The sequence below is a fragment of the Merops nubicus genome, unplaced genomic scaffold, assembly GCF_000691845.1.
Source record: "Merops nubicus isolate BGI_N331 unplaced genomic scaffold, ASM69184v1 scaffold4372, whole genome shotgun sequence".
Taxonomy (NCBI): domain Eukaryota; kingdom Metazoa; phylum Chordata; class Aves; order Coraciiformes; family Meropidae; genus Merops; species Merops nubicus.
In genome coordinates this window covers 5140-12555 of record NW_008595468.1, presented here as the reverse complement: position 1 = coordinate 12555, position 7416 = coordinate 5140, and the positions used below count along the sequence as shown (strand labels likewise).

The 7416-nt window shown below is 36.6% G+C and overlaps 1 protein-coding gene across 1 annotated transcript in view; it reads right to left on the bottom strand.

Annotated features, from left to right (window-relative positions):
* Positions 1–3805, bottom strand: part of LOC103768882 (gamma-aminobutyric acid receptor subunit pi-like) — a 32644-nt gene extending 28839 nt beyond the window's left edge. Inside the window, exon 1 of the mRNA XM_008936044.1 lies at positions 3742–3805. The gene's annotated coding sequence lies outside the window, so the exon portion shown is untranslated. The remainder of the gene's footprint in view (positions 1–3741) is intronic.
* Between the last annotated feature and the right edge of the window lie 3611 nt (positions 3806–7416).

Below are 7416 nucleotides of genomic sequence, written 5' to 3'. Positions count from 1 at the left end.
AATTGCTCATTAATTCAAAGAGGTTTGGCACAGCACCTAAAGTTATAAAATTGGTCTACACAGTTTCAGCAGAAAACCTGATGTTGAAATCAGCTTGTATTGCTGAGATAAAGTGTCAGGGTTATGTAGCACTTTTAAGGGAAATAACTGCATTTTTAAATCCCTTATGTCAGCTTTTCTATAGAAGACTTTCATGCCTATCTAAAAGTCTAGGATATTATTACATTAAGGAATACTACCTACTAACACTAATGTATCATATTCCAGTCCAAAGAGTGGCTAAAATCATTCTAGGTTAGGTAATTTTTTAATTCATTAATGGAACTTCACAGGTCTATCTGTTCAGTTTATTAAGACTTGCTTGATGAACCATCTCAAAGAGGTACATTAAAATGCTATAGTTAAGGAAAGAGAACACTCTTAATAGTAATATCCAGATGAGGGCAGAGACACTAAGCCATTCCAGCTGGGATTCCTCTGTCCCAGCTCCTCTGTAAAAGCACCCCCATAATTTGGTAGCTGGTTCATGCCACCCATCATGGGCAAACATAAAACATTCAGTCAATTTTACTTGTCTGCAAGCCTTCGACATCCTAAGACTAGTTTCAACTGATTTAACTTCAGGCACCTAGTTTAGGTGCCTAGAGATGGGATTGGGCATAAATGGCAGCGTTCAGAGAGCAAACATCATGGGTCTGGAGCAGTGACCTCTGGGGAAGGAGATGACTAAAGTAAGGTGAGATTCACTCAGTCCTAAAGACTAGAAATCTGTTAGCTCCAACACATGCAAGGAGAGAAGACAATTTTTATGTTGTTGTGCACAGTCACTGGATTCAAATGAAAAATATCTCCTCATTAATGACACAAGCTGAACTCTGTCTGCTTAGGTAATTTCCAGTCATCTGCCAGTCTCAGCACAATTACTAAACACATACAAACAAGCAAATGGAGGGCTTATTAAACTAAGAACTTAAGAGCTGCCATAAAAGTTCCCTGACTATTAAATATTACTGTTTCCCCTGGTTTTAGGAAAAAGGAACTTTGAATTTATGACAATTTATTTACACCTAATGCTTTCTTTTTAGGATCAAAAATACCCCCATTTTGCTCAATATTAAGTTCAGTGTCACCAATTTTCCAAGAGTATGATTGTATCTTGGCAGCAAACCTCACTTCATAATTCCCCATTTCCTTCCTGAAGAAAAACTTCAAGGACTAATAACTTTGAAATTACTTTGAATTAGCATTCTAAAATTCAAGCTAACCTCTGGCTCTCTCATACTTGATAAAAATCACATTTCAGTGTTCCATTGTGACCAGATAACATTAAGCTCAATGCACTGTAAATGACAACAAATAATACCATCTAATTTTATAACATTTCTTCATGCATATTTATGAATGGATATCTAACTGACCACACAAATAAACAGAAATATGCAAACTTTTGAAAATAAAATAAAGCAAAAAAAGTGAAAGAAGAGGTATGAATGACTAAATTGATACTCTGGCTTCATCAACTATTTAGCAGGTGTGCTGTAGCCGCTGATATGATTCTGAGTAAAGCAAAATCTTTTTCACAAAGAACAGACATGAGGTACACCAGCTGCAGGCAGATATTATCCATGGAAATAAGGAAAATATTACATGGAACAAAGCTAGGATATCTGTAGTCACACAAATCAGTATAATCTACTGATTATAAGCTGAGGATTTAGGTGGTTTACTAGCTCGGCTTATGAGAAGAGCAATAGGTTCTCCTGGACCTGAACCTCATCCAAGCTGCAGCTCACCTTGCCAGTAACAGAGATGAGGCTGGACAGACATCACACCCCACCCCAAGCATACCTGCCTCTATCACATGGAAAATGATCCCAAATGATCTTGCAAAAAGCCAAAAATTAGGATTAATGCTTCCTGGGTCATCCTAACATAAACTATTCCTACAGGAGTCATTTCTCACAAAACCACCAACACTACTAAGAATAATAAAATGCATTTTTTAGAATCTCATGCCATTCCTTCAGTAGTAAGGCTAATACAGATCTATCAAATATTTCTGAGGCACAGTGTTTGCATGTCTGAGCTGTGGCAAGCATATGCAGAAATGCTTGTTGTCTGGAAGTGCCACACTGGCTCTGCGTATGACATAGACTTGATCTGTGCTTGAGCTCCTCTGGGATTTCAAGGGAAACAGAGAAAGTCCTTAGAATTCCTCTGAACAAAAGTCCCAGGCAGAAAAAGAGCTATAGCCTTGCTGCATAACAACAGCTGAGAAAAAAATTTGCTTACTTTGTAACAGTGAGATTTATAACCCAAAAGTACCTTACTTTTTTAGGAGTTTTTTACTCTTTTTTTTAGGATTTTGCAATGAAATTCTGTTTGCTGTCTACTAAAGAACATCCATCATGCCAGTGGCAACATAACTCTAGTACTAGCATGAAGTAATGAATGAAATACATAAATGGCCAGTGAGCATATGGGCATTTTCCATTATGCATCATCTTCAATGAGAAGGTGTCAGTTTACTTCTTAGCATTACTTCTATTTTGCTGAAAATCTTCTTAGACCATGTAAATTCTTCATACCAGTCATATCAGCAGATGAGACAATTACAACACCAAACAAATGAAACAGTTCTCCCTTTCTCCTAAACCTAAAATACAGGTTTATCTTAATATTTTTATGAAATGGATTCAGAAATTGCACATGGAGTGACCTTATTAAAAAGGCTGAGAGTCTCACCAGGTATTTGGATGGCAAGGCATAACAGTATAGTCTGAGAAACTTTATTCAATCATTTTTAAACAAGATATAAAGGGATGTTAAAGTCTTCATTTGAAACCTCTAGCATTTTTGAATATCTAACTTAAGAACCATTGCTTAGCATTCACTCTGTCAGTTTATTTTCTGACAGACAGGTGGTGCTGAGCATCTTTTCAACACAGAATATTTTATTTTTCAGTATTCTGCTGTTACTCCAGGCAGAGATTTTCACTTGTAACTCCTTGTGTTTCTGACACATGCCATAGCCTGATTCAAGCAAGGAAGATTTTTGTCACTGAAATTCAGTTGACTGTGCTGACTGCACTGCAGGACAGTAATAGCAGCCTTAGTGCAGTAGATTTTGTGGGTCTTTCAACCTGGTGACCATGGCCCTCTGGCACAGGGAACTGACATTTTTGAGTCATCTTCCTCACAGTTCTGCAGTGAATCAGTTCAGTGATCTTTAAGATCCAAGGCAAGAAGCATTTATTAAATAATTCTCTTGCAATCTCATAGTAGATACACATAATGCTTGATACAGGAACAAGATTTTCCTGTGTTTTTATGAATAATTTGATATGTAAAGCTTTCTTAAAATCTTTTATACTTATTATTTAGGAAATTGGAGGGAACTATGCTTTTAAATAGGTAAGCTATTGTCCATGACTCAGTCCTTCACTAAGGACGCATAAATATCAGTAGCCATATTTCTATGGCTTATATTCTGTATATTTCTAGCAAATTTCTAGCAGAGTCTGGAAGCTTTGTTTGTGAATGCCTGGACTATATGTTTCACCTTGGGCCACAAAAACTGTTACGCTGTATCTTATATCATAGTACATCATGTATAATCAGATCAGTTGCTGTCAAACATTGGAGAAAAAAAGTACAGTGCAACAAACGTTTGTTCTCATTGCTGAGTTTCAGACACTGCATGTTATAGCTCAAACTAATTACATCAGCTTTTCTACTCACTATCAAAAAATGGACGTAGATACTTGTTGTATCCTTTTATTATTTTTTGTATAGTGGGAGGTAGAATTTCACCTTTTCCTTCAGCTTCAAGAATTTGTATTGACCTAAAAGGAATGAAAAAAAAGCAAGGATGTTTTAAAAGATAATCAATTATAGCAGAAACAACATTTCAGGAAAATGCTATAGTAGCTTCATGGTTACTGACAATTACTGCCCATCAGATAACATATCATGAAACATCTGTATGTTTGCATTTCAGAGCACTGTAGAAAAAAAAATTCTAGAAAACAGAAGATTGTGTAATCTGTATTTGTCTCTTACTGTAAAAAAATACTGCTTTTATACCTTCAAGTCTATAATTTTTTAAAGCCTATCGTTTCTTAACACCTCACCAGAGAAACAGTTCAGTCTTAATACTTCTCTGTCAACAGACCGTTATTGTTATAATCTAGAAATGTAGGAGAGGTATTGATTGTTTATTTCAGAATTTAAAATTAAGTTTGTTTTAACATAATGAAATACATTCAAGTTAGCTCCTGAAGAGAGGCAGAAATCAGCCTCAGAGATTAGTGCATAAAAACACTTTTTAAATCCTGCTTTTACAACACAGTTTTTAAACACGTTATAGAAATAATCTTGTTGGGCAAAACCAGTGAAGCATAATGAGAATGCAAACCACTCCTTTGCTCAAAACCTGCTACAAACATTATCTACAAAAAAACCCAAACAGAAATAAGTAATTACAAAACCCATTTTTGCTCTTGGGTTCGTGCAATAAGCATATTGGGAGAATGAGTGAAGAGACTAGGTAGCTGTCCCATAGCACAAGTTACAGTTTTGCTCTTCATTTCTGCCTAACGCCTAAGGTGAGCACCTTGAGAGTGCTCAGCCATCACAGACACAGGCTGTACTCTTCATAAACTAAAACACAAGTGGTACTGACTGCCCATTTCCAATGATTTGAGAAAAGTAGGGGTATAGCTTTTCTTTAATTATGAAGGTAAGAAGCAAATAATTGACTCAAGGAAGCCCACCTGGCTGCAGGCAGGGGCACTGCCTCTGCTGATGGAGAGCAGCCACTTACATATTCACCAGGACAGGGTCTCTGTATTTTTTATCCCCCACACCAAAAGTTGACCAGCTCTACATCTCTCTACAAGAGATGTAGCTTTGGTGATTCAGCCCTGTGGAGAATCACGGAGGTACAAATTGATGGTTAAGAGGGCACCAGTGTTTTGTGGTCTTTCCTAGTCCTGCCCAATTCTGGTTTTTTTCTTCTCAGTTTCTCCTGAAAACACCATATCCTCTTCCTAATGGTATTTCTGGGCCTCCTGTAGCTTTCCAAAGCTTGCTCCTTTGATTTTAATTTTACTGTGTTTCTGAGAATGCTTGAGCTGTTCTGTCAAGAAACTTGTTTTTTTCATCCAGTAGGAATAATCAGGTATCTTAGACTGGCAATCTAAATGCTAAGATGATCTCATTTAATGCACGTGGCAAATCATACTGTGGTTTTAGATGTAGTGTCCACTGCCTTGAAGTGCTGCTATTGCTGTGTAATTTTTCTGTGCACCAGACCCTATTCCCACATAAGTATCTGTTTTTAATTAGCAGTCTTGTAACTCATATAGCTTAGATACTTCAATGATCCTATTTATTTCCCTTATTTTGGCCCCATTTTTTTATTTCTTTATTGATAGAGAACTATGTTATTACTTTACTTAATGCTCAGTCTGGTCTTGAGTGATGCCAGCCTTAAAATAAGGAATGTCTCTTCTTTAAGTCATGTCCTAAAGAAACAAGCACAGCCACGTCGAGTTGAATGTGAATATAAATAAAAAGGCCAGTCTTATGTTGCACGAAAGAGTTGGAACTAAAAATGTACTTGAATGTAATTCATTTCTTAAATACTACACTTACAATAGATATTTCTGCTTTTGTAATTTACATATAATTTTATTTAAATGTTCAGTGAGCTGCATGAGTTTAATTTCACAGCTTTACTTTCTGAATAACTTTCACATACTGTGCAACAGTGAAAGAAAAATTGTCTCTTTTCCACTGTGATGGTATAATGTTGTTCTACTGATCAGTATGCAATTGTTCTGGTGCATTACCATTAATAGCTATTTTCTGAAACATCATAAATATTTAGCATTGTTGTATCAAAGTCCTTCCCTTAAATAATTTGTGGTAACCTTTGAAGTAATTCTTGATTTCCCTCATTAACACATGGCATGCAGCCTCCTATCTTTTATCTTTAATTTTTATGGTTAAGTAAGAACTTGTTGGCATGGCAAAGCTGTTGTACAGTGTTTGAGGCTGGGAATTAATGGGGCACTGTCCCTTGTCTGCTATTTTGCCATACAATCTTTGAGAAGTCCTATCATGGTAAGATGGTATATAAGAGGAATCTGATGTCTCCCAAAGGTGTGTGGTGTTACCTGGTAACTTTGAGGATACTGAGAAGCAGATTATCAGTATTGAAAGGCAAGGAACCTACAGACATTCTGTGCCTTGAGTGGTTTTCTTGTCTACATTTTAAAGGAAGATGCCCTGTTACCTTTCAGGTGATCTTCAATTCATGTGGTCCATCCATCACTAAGCAAAAGTAAGGTCACAGCTGTATTCCTGCATTCTGTCATGTAGCCTTATCTGGGGACATTTTTTTTTATCACAAAGGATAAAAGCAGAAGCAGAAGACTCATTCCTTTTATGCACATACATCAGTGCATCTAAGCTTCTCTTACACCCAGAACTTGTATTGTTATATTTAACTAACTGCATATGATTTAGTTTCTCCATTTTCTTATTGTATTTGAAATACATTGGCATGCATCTAAGTATGGAATTGTCTTGAAACAGCTGTTCCAGTCACTGAAGAGAGAATAGGCTTTTATAGAATAAAATTGAATATATGTATTTATTTCACAGTCAGGAATATCTATCTGTTCTGGGCTGCCATGTATAGTACGTGTCTTAATTCAGGTTCAAAGACCTATGCTTGCTATTATAAAATCTGTATTATAATTATCTGGTTTCCTTAGTTATTCTCATGGCTCAAAACCTTACTATTTTTACAGGCTAGGTCAGACTTGGAAGGTACAACCAATGCTTGTTATTTGAGATACTCTCAAGTTAGTGTCTTAACAGAATTGGATAACTGGAGGGGGAAAAGGGAACATCTGCCCAAAACACTAGTATATATCACCTCTTAAAATAAAAGTACAGACCAGACGCATGTATGGGAATGTTTTTCCTGGCTATTTTTTGTCAGAAGTTATGTATCATGAAAGAAGCAGAAACACCTTAGAACTGAGAGGAAGGAAAAACAAAACGCCAAACAAACTCTGAGCAAGCTTTTGAAACACCTCCCTCAGGAAAAGCTAGGGGGAAAAAAAGCTTTTTTTTCAGGCAGTCCACTGAAAGGGAAAGGGTTTACAGAGGCAAACAAAGGTGTTACTTCTTGTTTCATATCTGACTGCTCAAGGATACAGGGTTTTGTATAAACTACAACAGAATCACGTACATCACTGGTTAATTCTCTGCTTCAGATTACCAGGTACTCGGTGGAGGAAACTCTTGTGTAAGTCAGAGCTTATACAAGTGGGATATCTAAGGGGCCACTTGAGGAACAATCCCAGCCCTTGCTTCAGTGCACCCCAGTCCTTGAATATT